Source organism: Puma concolor, chromosome C2, assembly GCF_028749965.1.
Source record: "Puma concolor isolate L17-30 chromosome C2, mPumCon1.1.hap2, whole genome shotgun sequence".
NCBI lineage: Eukaryota > Metazoa > Chordata > Mammalia > Carnivora > Felidae > Puma > Puma concolor.
In genome coordinates, this window is record NC_141675.1 from 34,574,651 (window position 1) to 34,588,491 (window position 13,841).

The 13,841-nt window shown below is 38.6% G+C and overlaps 1 protein-coding gene and 1 pseudogene across 6 annotated transcripts in view; one reads left to right on the forward strand and one right to left on the reverse strand.

Annotated features, from left to right (window-relative positions):
* The window catches only part of LOC112850019 (small ubiquitin-related modifier 2 pseudogene), a 243,033-nt pseudogene that overhangs the window by 166,923 nt on the left and 62,269 nt on the right, over positions 1-13,841 (forward strand). The gene's annotated exons all lie outside the window — the stretch shown is intronic.
* The window catches only part of PIK3CB (phosphatidylinositol-4,5-bisphosphate 3-kinase catalytic subunit beta), a 191,641-nt gene that overhangs the window by 142,872 nt on the left and 34,928 nt on the right, over positions 1-13,841 (reverse strand). For all 5 annotated transcript variants that reach the window (XM_086674382.1, XM_086674378.1, XM_086674381.1 and 2 more), the window contains exon 2: positions 3,106-3,211. The gene's annotated coding sequence lies outside the window, so the exon portion shown is untranslated. The remainder of the gene's footprint in view (positions 1-3,105; positions 3,212-13,841) is intronic.

The following is a 13,841-nucleotide window of genomic DNA, read 5'->3' on the forward strand; positions in this document are numbered from 1 at the left end:
TTATTCTGCCCTTATATACTACTTCCTCTGTCATGTGGCAGTCAAAAGGCTAAGTGAGATGCTTGCAGCAAAGAAAACAGTTTTGAAAGGTCATGCTACACAGATAGCCAGAATTTCCTTCACAATATCCTTACTGTCTATGGTAGACTATATGACAATCTGACCACAGTTATTCTCTGAGTAAAAGCAAAAACCATGTTATCAAAGGACCAGAAACAGTAGGCACTCAACAATATGATCTTTATGAACATTTTTTCTAACTACGTAAACACTCAATACACATAGAAGAAAAAGAACCCTGAGGCAAAGACAAGAACTGGAGAAGGGGACCTAGTAAAGACCAGAACACAAGTTTAAAACACTCAGTTTATTCAGTGTTCATGTAACATGGTAAGAAGCTTCTAAAGTAAGCTTTTTGAAATTAAAACATGTCATTTACCAACAAAAGGCATAATTATAATAGTGAAGACAATGAATATGATCTATTTCAAAATTTTCAAATCTTAGCAACATGGATGGAACTGGAGTGTGTTATGCTAAGTGAAATAAGTCATACAGAGAAAGATACCATATGTTTTCACTCTTATGTGGATCCTGAGAAACTAAACAAAGACCATGGGGGAGGAGAAGGAAAAAAAAAAGTTAGAGAGGGAGAGAGCCAAACCATAAGAGACTCTTAAAGACTAAGAATAAACTGAGAGTTGATGGGGGGGCAAGGTGGGGGGGGGGGGAAGTGGGTGATGGGCACTGAGGAGGGCACCTGTTGGGATGAGCACTGGGTGTTGTATGGAAACCAATTTGACAGTAAATATTTTAAAAAAATTTCAAATCTTAATGACAATTACAATCAAGGTGCAAAGTTTCAAAAACCTCTGCAGGAGCTATAATCCCATCGATATTTTTTGCCCTTAATAATTCTTATTGGTCTATTTATGCATCTGAACACAGAATATCTTTTCTGAACTGTTACACAGACAATGTGTTAGTCAACAGCAAGATGAAAACTTCTCTACATCCTTACAAAATTTCCAATCTCAAAGGTTAACAAGTATACTCTTTGGGGAGTAAAAATCATTCTAGGGGCGCCTGGGTGGATCAGTGAGTTAAGCGTCTGACTTTGGCTCAGGTCATGGCCTCACAGTTCGTGAGTTGGAGCCCTGCATCAGGTTCTCTGCTCTCAGCACAGAGCCTGCTTCAAATCCTCTGTCCCCCTCTCTCTGTGTCCCTATCTCTGTTTGTGCTGTCTCTCCCTCTCTCAAAAAAAAAAAAAAATAAATAAATAAACATTAAATAAAAAAATCATTCTAGCTCATTTAATCATCTTGTCCTATCCTGGGAAATCATAGTTATTCCTGCCTACTAATCAAAACACATAGCTTTCTCCTGAGCCAAGCAAAAGTACTTAGTACATTTGTTATCGTAAGCAAGTTATACAGACACAGTAACCATAAGTTTCTGGCAACACATTCTTTTTTGTTGTTTGTTTCTTTGTTTATTTTTGAGAGAGATTGAGAGAGAGAGAGAGAGAGAGAGAGAGAGAGAGAGAGTCAGAGATAGAGAGAGAGAGGGAGGCGCAGAGAGAGAGGGAGACACAGAATCTGAAACAGGCTCCAGGCTCTGAGCTGTCAGCACAGAGCCCGACGCGGGGCTTGAATTCACAAACCGCGAGATCAGGACCTGAGCTGAAGTCGGTCGCTTAACTGACTGAGCCACCCAGGTGCCCCTAACACATTCTTTTTAAAGCCTCCAAAATTTTAATTCCTGTGAGGCTCTCTCATTAAAATTTAACTAGAATACAAATCTCTTGGGGCACCTGTCTAGCTCAGTCTGTTAAGCATCTAACTCTTGATTTCAGTTCAGGACATGACTGCGCTGACAGTGCGGAGCCTGGTTGGGATTTTCTCTCCCTCTCTCAAAATAAATAAATAAACATTAAACCTTCTCTTTCTTTTAATGTTTATTCATTTTGAGAGAGGGAGAGAGAGCGCAGACACATTCCAAGTACACGTGCTCATGCAAGGGGGAGAGGTAGAGAGAAAGGGAGAGAGAATCCCCAGCAGGCTCCAAAATGCCAGAGCAGAGCCCAATGCAGAGTTCGAACCCACAAACCGTGAGACCATGACCTGAGCCAAAACCAAGAGTCGAATGATTAACTGACTGAGCCACCCAGGCGCCCCTTTTTTTTTAAATGTTTATTTTATTTTTGAGAGACAGAGAGAGCAGGGGAGGGGCAGAAAGAGAGGGAGACAGATGATCCAAAGCAGGCTCCACACTGACAGCAGAGAGCCCAACGTGGGGCTTGAACTCATGAACTGCGAGATCATGACCTGAGCCAAAGTTGGATGCTTAACTGACTGAGCCACACAGGCTCCCAGAGCATCCAACTTGATTTCAGCTCAGGTCATGATCCCAGGGTCGTGGGACTAAGCCCTGCTTCAGCCTCCATGTTGAGTGTAGAGCCTGCTTAAGATTCTTCCTCTCTCTCCTTCTGCCCCCTCCCCCACTCGCATGTTCTCTTTCTCTCTCAAATAAATAAATAAGTCATGGAGATAAAAAATACAGGTATTAATTGATCTACAAGAGGCTTACATCAGAATATATGGTCACACTAACTATAATTCCAGTACTTAGGAAAATGACCACCACATCCTAAATACACACTACATGTTGACTTAATAAATGAGTTAGAACTGAAATATTCATTTCATCGCCTCCTCTTCACTCTTTATTCTACTGCAAGCTTATTTTCAGCCACAAACACTGTCCTGAAATGGTCCCTACTGTCCAGCAGTGTTACCTAAATGCCCACTCCAAAAAAACTTCAGTTTTCAATGAGCCTCTCTAGAAAAGCTTTCAACAACACTGATCCCACCTGTCTCCTTCATGAAGCTCCATTAACTATGGGGTAAACATAATCCTAAATATCAGACTATTTTAAAAGAAAGACTAGGGGGAAAAAAAAAACACAAAGTCTAGGATTTCTACCCACCCCCCAATACAGAGATTAACTAAAAGATTTAGAATCTAAACAATATTGTATATTTTCCTTCTATATTTAACTTTTGGAAAACTAATATAAGTAAAGATACAAATTTAGACACTTACCTCAAATTGACAGCCCCCATTTCAGTCTTTTAGGATAACAGATGATGGCATTACTTATTTTTTTAAAGTGAAGTTTTCATGGAAGCCTTTCAAATTAGACAATACGCTACAAAAAAAGGGGGAAGAAAAAAGGTATTAACACCTAAATTAGCTAAATTAAAAATAAAATAAATCTGGGGGCACCTGGATGGCTCAGTCAGTTAAGTGTCTGACTCCTGACTTAGGCTCAGGTCTTAACTCCACGGTTTGTGAGATGTAACCCTGAACTGCGCTGTTAGTGCAGAGCCTGCTCGGGATTCTGTCTTTCTGCCCTTTCCCTGCACATGCTGTCTCTCTCTCTCAAAAACAAACATTAAAAAAATAATTAATAAATAAACATTAAAAAACAAAAAAAAAAAGAAATCCGCCCACTTAAAAAAAAAGTGAAGATGGGGCACCTGGGTGGCTCAGTTGGTTAAGCATCCAACTTCAGCTTAGGTTATGATCTCATGGCTTATGGGTTCGGGCCCCAAGTCGGGCTTTCTGCTGTCAGCACACAGCCTGCTTCAGATCCTCTGTCCCCCTCTCTCTCTGCCCCTGCCCTGCTCGCACTTTCTCTCTCTCAAAAATAAAGAAACATTAAAAAAAAATTAATTCATTCATTTTTTTAAATGAAAAAATAAAATGAATTGATAAAATAGGGGAGCCAGGGTGGCTCAGCTCTGGTTATGATCCCCAGGTTCATGGGCTCGAGCCCTGAGATGGGCTTTGTGATGACAGTGCAAAGACTGCTTGGGATTCTCTCTCCCCGCCTCTCTCTCTCTTTCTCTCTCTCTCTCTCTCTCTCTCTCTCTGTTCCTCCCCCACTTACACATGCCTGCATGCATGCTCTCTCTCTCTCTCAAAATAAAATGGATAAACTTAGAAAAACAACAAAATAAATCTTATATGGCATTTGATTGCTTATAACTCTGTATTTTTAAATATGAGAAAAATATAAAAAACACATGAAATCCTATTAGAGACAGAAGGGACTTAAGTGGACATCCTATATAACTAAGTTTTCTCATTTAGATCACCTCTTTCTTGAAACCTTATTTCTGTAACATGCTAATTTTCTTTCTACTTCTCAACCTATCCCTCTGTCTACACCATAAGCTGCCAACTATAGATAGCTTATTTCATTTCTCCCCTTTTCTCCTTTAATATCTGACATACACAAAATATATGGAAAGATGCATGCAAGCAAACATAAGATGAACACCGTAAATCACCATCCCACAGAAGAGCAATAACATCACATCTATGTACATACTCCTCTCATCCCCACCTTTATCTTGAATAATTATTCCATTATGCTTTAAAAAATAACTTTGTCCCATATGTATATATCCCTAAACAATGTTTTGTTTAGGTTTGTGTCCCTGGCTCCCTTTTTCAGCTTGATAAATTCATATACTGTATGGAATTTTCAGGGACTTGAATTTTGTCACTCAAATATTTTTCTAAGCTTTATCCATATTACTTTTTTTTTTTTTTTTCAACGTTTATTTATTTTTGGGACAGAGAGAGACAGAGCATGAATGGGGGAGGGGCAGAGAGAGAGGGAGACACAGAATCGGAAACAGGCTCCAGGCTCTGAGCCATCAGCCCAGAGCCTGACGCGGGGCTCGAACTCACGGACTGCGAGATCGTGACCTGGCTGAAGTCGGACGCTTAACCGACTGCGCCACCCAGGCGCCCCTCCATGTTACTTTTTAATTGCTCTATAGTATTCCGCTACATAAATAGCTATAGTATATTTATCCATTCTGTTTTCAGGCATTTAAATGGTTTACAGTTTTTTTGCTCTTATTAACATTATTACACAGGTCTCCAGGGGCAAATGAACAAGAATTTCTTTAGGGTATGCTTCAAACCTAGAAGTAGAATTGATGGGTTAAAGGATATACAAATTCCCAACTTTACCAAAACACCAAGTTGTCTTCCAACTCACTCTACCAACTCACCAGCAGCATGTAAATTGATGACACAATCCTTGCCAATACCTGGTAAAGTGAGATTTCTTAATTGGTGGCAGTACAGAACATATACAACCTTACTGTGATTTGTTTGTATTACTTGATGAGATGTAAGACCTTTTCACAAGTTTTAATGTTTTTTTGTTTTGTTTTGTTTTATCTTTGAGAGAGAGACAGACAGCATGAGGAGGGGAGAGGCAGAGAGAGGAGAAAGATTCCCAAGCAGGCTCTGTGCTGTCAGCACAGTGCCCGAAGTGGGGCTCGAACACATGAAGACATGAGATCATGCATGACCTAAGCCGAAATCAAGAGTCAGATGTTTGACTGAGTCACCCAGGCGCCCTTCAAATGTTTATTAAGTATCTATGTTCCTTTCTGCATTCCTTTGTTCACAGTTTTTGGCCATTTTTATTGGGTTGTCTTTTTCTTATTAGTTAGTAGGCTTTATATATTCAGGACCAGGATTAGTTACATAATTTGCAGGGCCCATTCCAAAATTAAAAAGCAGGGCCATTATTAAAAAATTATGAATTATAAAACAGTGATAGTTTAGTATTAAAATAAGTGTGAGGCCCTGTGTGACTGAACAGGTTGTATACCCATGAAGGTAGCCCTGTTTAGGACACTAATTTTCTATTATATACATGACAACTATTTTCTTCCAAGTTTGCAATAATTGTTTTCTAAGTTTAGTTTATCTTTTCCTTTTCTTTATGGTGTCTTTAGGTGAACATTAATTTTAATGTGTTTACAACTATCAATCTTTTTTAAGTTGATGCTTCTGTCTCATTGAGAAAATCCTATAGTCTTCACAAAGTTTTATGGCTTTGCCTTCCCATGAGTCCAAAACCATGGGTGCTTTCCAATGATCAGTGAGCTCACAACCCTCTACTCTCAGCCATTATGTCCCATTCTTCACTAATAAAATCTTAAAGGACTTTATGACCTTTACTGATAGTAGCATCCTAATCACATCATTTAATTTACTTCTGGACAAGCCCACTCAAACTGGATTAGAGCACAAAGCTTGGAACTATTTACATCTTGTCAGCAATACATCAAGTCAAAAATTTTAATACAAATTCCATGCATCTGATTAGAATATTTTACATTTAAATATTTAAAAGGGAGAAAAATCTTAAAGTTTCATAAAAATAGTAGGAATCAAAGGACAGCAGAATTGTTGCTATACAGGTTGAAAATCTTTTTCATTTTGTATCTTCAAAATAAAATTGTTAGGAAGCAAGTAATTGAATTCTACTCTTGGTTTCTCTGTTTTTGTAATTAAGGTCCATAAGATTCTTTTTTAAATGAGAAGAATGTTATAAAACTTTAGAATAATGTCAAAATATATCAAGCTGCTTACTTTTCCAAAAGTAAGGGATCAATTAAGTAAAAAAAAAAAAAAAAAAAGGCAATTTGCAAAAAACAAAAACAATAAACCAATTTGCTAGTGCAGGATGTTGGTAGGGAGGCTATGCATGTAGGGACAGGGATATATGAGAACTCTCTGTACTTTCTACTCAATTCTACTGTGACCTAAAACTGCTCTAAAAAATGATGTCTTTTGAAAATATGAAAAAAGATATGTATTAAATTCCACCAAAAAAAAAAAAATAATAACAATTTGAGGGACACGTGGGTGGCGTAGTCAGTTAAGCATCCAACTTTGGCTCAGGTTATGATCATGGGTTCAAGCCCTGTGTTGGGGTCTGTGCTGACAGCTCAGAGCCTGGAGTGTGCTTCAGACTCTGTGCTTCCCTCTCTCTCTGCCCCACCCACACTCGTACTCTGTCTCTATCAAAAATGAATAAACGTTAAGAAAAAAAGTTTTTTAAATAACCAGTTTGACACAATATAGGCTAATAATGAATGTAAGTATACTGCTTACTCTTCTTGAAGAGTCAACAAAATTACTGATTCATTCAAACACACAATTCAATAAAATGTATTATTAAAATTCATAGTAATAAGCTTTAGGTAAAAATAATGTTATTAATAACCTTACACATGAAGATTCACTCTCACAACTTTATTATGAAAAGAAAGGGAAAAATTCTGGACAAACAATAAATATCCCTTAAACTTTAAAAAGACAGGTGGGAGGGGTGGATTTCAAAAGCTTACTAAGCACTAAGAATGGCCTATGTGGCCATTCTTTGGTTTTGGCCAAACCAAAACCCCTATACACATTCTATCTCTAGTCTTGTTCAAGTAAAAATACTTTTTGGGGTGCCTGGGTGGCTCAGTCAGTTAAGTGGCTGACTCATGACTCCAGCTCAGGTCATGATCTCATGGTTCATGGGTCCAAACCCCAAGTGGGGCTCTGCACTGTCCATGCAGAGTATGCCTGGAATTCTCTCTTTCTCTCTCTGCCCCTCCCCATTCGTGGTCATGTGTGCACACTCTCTCTCTCATAACAAATAAAAGAAAAATTTTAATGTTTATTTATTTTTGAGAAAGAGCGAGAGACAGAGGGCAAGCAAGGGAGGGGCAGACAGAGGGAGACACAGAATCCAAAGTAAGCTCTAGGCCCAAGCTGTCAGCACAGAGCCTGGCATGGGGCTTGAACTCATGAACCGCAAGATCACGACCTGAGCCGAAGCCGGACGCCCAACCAACTGAGCCACCCAGGTGCCCCTTAAAAAATGTTAGTAAGTACTTTTCTACAAAAACAAAATCAACACTATGCTTCAATCATGCTAGTTATATTATAATTTAGGAGCCAGCTAAACTACTTAACAATGATTTCAACCTTCCAGTCTCCACCCACAAATAAGCAAGCAAAGCCATGTAATTTCAAAATCACTTCATGATATACATTCATCTCTCTCCTCTTCCTACTGAATTCAGAGTATTCCTCATATACTACCACAAAGTCCTAGCCCTACATCAAAGGAACGTGAATTTCCTCTACTTTTGTTTTTGTTTTACAAAACACAATTAGAACGGTCAATTCTTTGATACCTACTACCCAAGAAAGGACCAGATTAAGACTGCTAGTACAGGAGTTTGTCTGTTTTTCTTTCTTTCTGTTTAACAAATGGAGATTATATATATATTTTTTTCTGGGTATTTTTTAAATAAAGTTTTTCAAAAAGACAATATAGCCAATAAGCATAGGGAAAAAATGGACATTCTCATTAGAGAATAAAAATTAAAACCACAATAAAATAACACGGTGAACCCACCAAAATAGGTAAAATTTAAAGAAACTAAGCCTACCTAAGCTGGAGGCTGAGGATGTGGAGCAATGGAAATTTGCATACCTATGACAGGGGGTTCCACCCTAGACATACATCAAAAAGAAATGTGCACACATTTCACCAAAAGATATTTACTAGAATGTTCACAGCATTATTACTCAAAATAGCCAAAAACTAGGGTGCCTGGGTTCATGGATTTGAGCCCCACATCAGCTGTCTGTGCTGACAGCTCAGAGCCTGCTTTGGATTCTGTGTCTCCCTCTCTCTGCCCCTCCCCACTTGCACTGTGTGTGTGTGTGTGTGTGTGTGTGTGTGTGTGTGTGTGTGTGTATGTGTGTGTGTGTGTGTGTGTGTGTGTGTCTCAAAAATAAACATTAAAAAAAAAAACACCTCTAAAAATAGCCAAAAACTATAAACCCAAAAGAGAATGAATATACTATAATATATTTTCACAATGGAACACTCTATTGCAAGGAAAACGAACACTCAAGAGCTTTATAAAAAAGGACTGATATAAAAATATGCAAGATGTTCCGGGCTTCTGAGTGGCTCAGTAAGTTAAGCATCTGACTCTTGGTTTTGGCTCAGGTCATAATCTCACAGTTCGTGGGTTTGAGTCCCATGTCAGGCTCTGTGCTGACAGTGCAGAGCCTGCTTAGGATTGTCTCTCTCTCCCTCTCTCTCTGGCCCTTTCCCACTCACTCTCTCTCTCAAAATAAATAAACTTAAAAATTTTTTTAAATAAAAATATGCAAGATGTTAAGCAAAAAATTAACAATAAAGTACAGGGTAGTTACTATAATGTGCTTTTGGTAGAAGGATAAAAATAGAAAGAAATAAAAATCTATATTCAGGGGCACCTGGGTGGCTCAGTCGGTTAAGCATCCAACTCTTGGTTTCAGTTCAGGTCATGATACCATGGTTCATGAGTTTGAACCCCACATTTAGCTCCATGCTGACAGCACAAAGCTGCTTGGGATTCTCTCTCTCCCTGTCTCTTTGCCCCTCCCCTGCTTGCTCTGTCTCTCAAAATAAATAAACTTAAAAAAAATCTATATTCATTAAGACACGCCGAAAGATCACACAAGAAAGTAGTAATACCAGTTTCCTAGGCAGAGTGAGATGTTAGGGGTGGATATGAACTACTCATATACAGTTGGGAATAGAGGTGGGAGACTTTACCTTTTTATGCTTTTTATTTCTGAACCACAGAAATCTATCACATACCATAAAAATAAATAATTCAGAAAAAAGATTCAAATACCAGACCTACATATATTTTTTAATTAATTTAGATGTGAATATCTGAATTACAAAAAGATACTTCAGCAACAAATATAATTTGCAAATCCCTCAATAAAAAACAGAAGTGTGCCTCTAACACACACAAATAATAGGAACCACTGTTTTACACATACTAAGAATGAGAATATATATAGCTTTGTCCGTCTTATTATTAAGCTACACTTAGCTACAGATAACATGGATAAATGTAATAAGCATATTGCTGAAAAGAAGACCAGACACAAAGGCACTCCACTGCATGATTCCAGGTATACAACGTTCAAAAACAAGCAGAACTAATCTATGGTGTTAGCTGTCAGAACAGCAATTACCTCTGGGAAAAAAGTAAGCACTAGTTATGGTTGGTGGGGGATGGTGACAGGATCGGTGTGCATAAGGAGAGTTTCTGGATTGCTGGCAATGCTATACTTCTTGGTGATGGTCACAAGGATCTGTTTTTACTTTGTGATAAGTCATAATGATTTTTTTGCCTTTTATGTGTTATACTCCATTGGAAAAAGTTAAAAGGAGAAAAAAAGCACAGTGTACCACTATTTCACATGTGCCAGACTGACAAAAAGGTCTGACAGTATCAACTGCTTATGAAAATACAGAACAGCCAAAATATTTTACTTTCCTAGTGACAGTATAAATTAATATAACCTCTTAGGAAAACAATCTGCCACCATCTAACACATTTCATCATTTTCAGATGAAGTAAAGTTTTTTTCACTTTGTAACTCCTCTGATATCAAAATACACATTACAGGCACTATCAGGCAGCAGGTTTCATCTATAGGTCATTGTCAGTTCATGTGAACTTGAGTCTTTTTCCTGACAGCCTAATGAGACAATTACAACTTTAATATATTAGTATACAAACCATGTAAGGACGATCTGAAGAAAAATAAATATCCTGGCTGTGGTCTGAAGTCTCTGTTGATACCTTCTGGTAAAAGATCACCAAAACCAGGGTGCCCTGCTGCCTCAGTCGAAAAAGCATGCCACTCTTAAGCTTGGAGTCATGAGTTCAAGCCCCACAGTAGATGCAGAGATTACTTAAATAAAGAAAACTTAAAAAAAATAATAATAATAACCAAAACCCTCAGAATGAGTGTCAGAAGCTTATAAAAATCTGTCTCACTATACCCTTAGGATTGTTGTACATGTTATACTTGAACTAGGAAAGAAAAAAAAAGTATAAATGAAGATAATGTCATTTCTGCTTCAAAACTCCATGAAAGGGGTGCTTAAGTGGCTCAAGCAGTTAACATCTGACTCTTGATCTCAGCTCCCATCTTGATTTCAAGGGTCATGAGTTCAAACGCTGCCGTGGACTCCATGCTGGCTGTGAAGCCTACTTTAAAAAAAAAAAAAAAATTCATGAAGGGCACCTTGGTGGCTCAGGGCATGATCTCATGGTTCATGGGTTCAAGCCCCACTTCAGGCTCTGTGCTGACAGCTTGCTCAGAGCCTGGAACCTGCTTCAGATTTTGTGTTTCCTTTTCTCTGCCCACACACACTGTGGGCACACACACACTGTCCCACACACACATTCTCTGTCTCTCAAAACTAAATAAATGTTTAAAAAAAAAAATACAAACATACTTAAACATCATAAAAGCCATTTATGAAAAGCCCACAGCTAACATCATCCTCAATGGGGAAAAACTGAGAGCTTTTTCCCTGAGATCAGGAACACAACAGGGATGTCCACTCTCACCACTGTTGTTTAACATAGTGTTGGAAGTTCTAGCATCACCAATCAGACAACAAAAGGAAATCAAAGGCATCAAAATTGGCAAAGATGAAGTTAAGCTTTCACTTTTTGCAGATGACATGATATTATACACGGAAAATAGGACAGACTCCACCAAAAGTCTGCTAGAACTGATACATGAATTCAGCAAAGTCGCAGGATATAAAATCAATGTACAGAAATCAGTTGCATTCTTACACACTAATAATGAAGCAACAGAAAGACAAATAAAGAAACTGATCCCATTGACAATTGCACCAAGAAGCATTAAATACCTAGGGATAAATCTAACCAAAGATGTAAAAGATCTGTATGCTGAAAACTATAGAAAGCTTATGAAGGAAACTGAAGAAGATATAAAGTAATGGAAAAACATTCCGAGCTCATGGGTTGGAAGAATAAATATTGTTAAAATGTCAACACTACCCAAAGCTATCTACACATTCAATGCAATCCCAATCAAAATTGCACCAGCATTCTTCTCAAAGCTAGAGCAAGCAATCCTAAAATTTGTATGGAACCACAAAAGGCCCTGAATAGCCAAAGTAATTCTGAAGAAAAAGACCAAAGCAGGAGGCATCACAATCCCAGACTTTAGCCTTTACTACAAAGCTGTAATCATCAAGACAGCATGGTATTGGCACAAAAACAGACACAAAGACCAATGGAATAGAACAGAAACCCCAGAACTAGACCCACAAAAGTATGGCCAACTAATCTTTGACAAAGCAGAAAAGAATATCCAATGGAAAAAAGACAGTCTCTTTAATAAATGGTGCTGGGAGAACCGGACAGCAACATGCAGAACGTTGAAACTAGACCACTTTCTCACACCATTCACAAAAATAAACTCAAAATGGATAAAGGACCTGAATGTGAGACAGGAAACCATCAAAACCCTAGAGAAGAAAGCAGGAAAAGACCTCTCTGACCTCAGCCACAGCAATTTCTTACTTGACACATCCCAAAGGCAAGGGAAGTAAAAGCAAAAATGAATTACTGGGACCTCATGAAGATAAAGCTTCTGCACAGCAAAGGAAACAACCAACAAAACTAAAAGGCAACCAACGGAATGGGAAAAGATATTTGCAAATGACATATCGGACAAGGGCTAGTATCCAAAATCTATAAAGAGCTCACCAAACTCCACACCCAAAAAACAAATAATGCAGTGAAGAAATGGGCAGAAAACACGAATACACACTTCTCTAAAGAAGACATCCGGATGGCCAACAGGCACATGAAAAGATACCCAACGTCGCTCCTCATCAGGGAAATACAAATCAAAACCACACTCAGATATCACCTCACGCCAGTCAGAGTGGCCAAAATGAACAAATCAGGAGACTATAGATGCTGGAGAGGATGTAGAGAAACGGGAACCCTCTTGTACTGTTGGTGGGAATGCAAACTGGTGTAGCCACTCTGGGAAACAGTGTGGAGGTTCCTCAAAAAATTAAAAATAGACCTACCCTATGACCCAGCAGTAGCACTGCTAGGAATTTACCCAAGAGATTCAGGAGTACTGATGCATAGGGGCACTTGTACCCCAATGTTTATAGCAGCACTTTCAACAATAGCCAAATTATGGAAACAGCCTAAATGTCCATCAACTGATGAATGGATAAAGAAATTGTGGTTTATATACACAATGGAGTAGTACATGGCAATGAGAAAGAATGAAATATGGCCCTTTGTAGCAACATGAATGGAACTGGAGAGTGTTACGCTAAGTGAAATAAGCCATACAGAGAAAGACAGATACGATGTTTTCACTTTTTTTTTTTTTAATGTTTATTTATTTTTGAGACAGAGAGAGACAGAGCATGAACGGGGGAGGGGCAGAGAGAGAGGGAGACACAGAATCGGAAGCAGGTTCCAGGCTCTGAGCCATCAGCCCAGAGCCCGACACGGGGCTCGAACTCACAAACCGTGAGATCGTGACCTGAGCTGAAGTCGGACACTCAACCGACTGAGCCACCCAGGCGCCCCACCATGTTTTCACTCTTATGTGGATCCTGAGAAACTTAACAGAAACCCATGGGGGAGGGGAAGGGGAAAAAAAAAAGAGGTTAGAGTGGGAGAGAGCCAAAGCATAAGAGACTCTTAAAAACTGAGAACAAACTGAGGGCTGATGGGGGGTGGGACGGATGGGAGGGTGGGTAATGGGTATTGAAGAGGGCATATTTTGGGATGAGCACTGGGTGTTGTATGGAAACCAATTTGACAATAAATTTCATATATTAAAATAAATAAATAAATAATAAAAACAAAAAAAAATAAAATAAAAAATAAATACAAAAAATACAAAAAAATAAAATAAAAATCATGAAATAGTTAAGGAAAGCTCACAGAAAAAAAAAATTTTTTTAACTCTTAATAGCAGGGGCGCCTGACTGGCTCAGTTGGTTAAGTGTCTGACTCTTGGTTTTGGCTCAAGTCATGATCTCACGGGTTCATGAGCTCGAGCCCCACATCCGGCTCTGC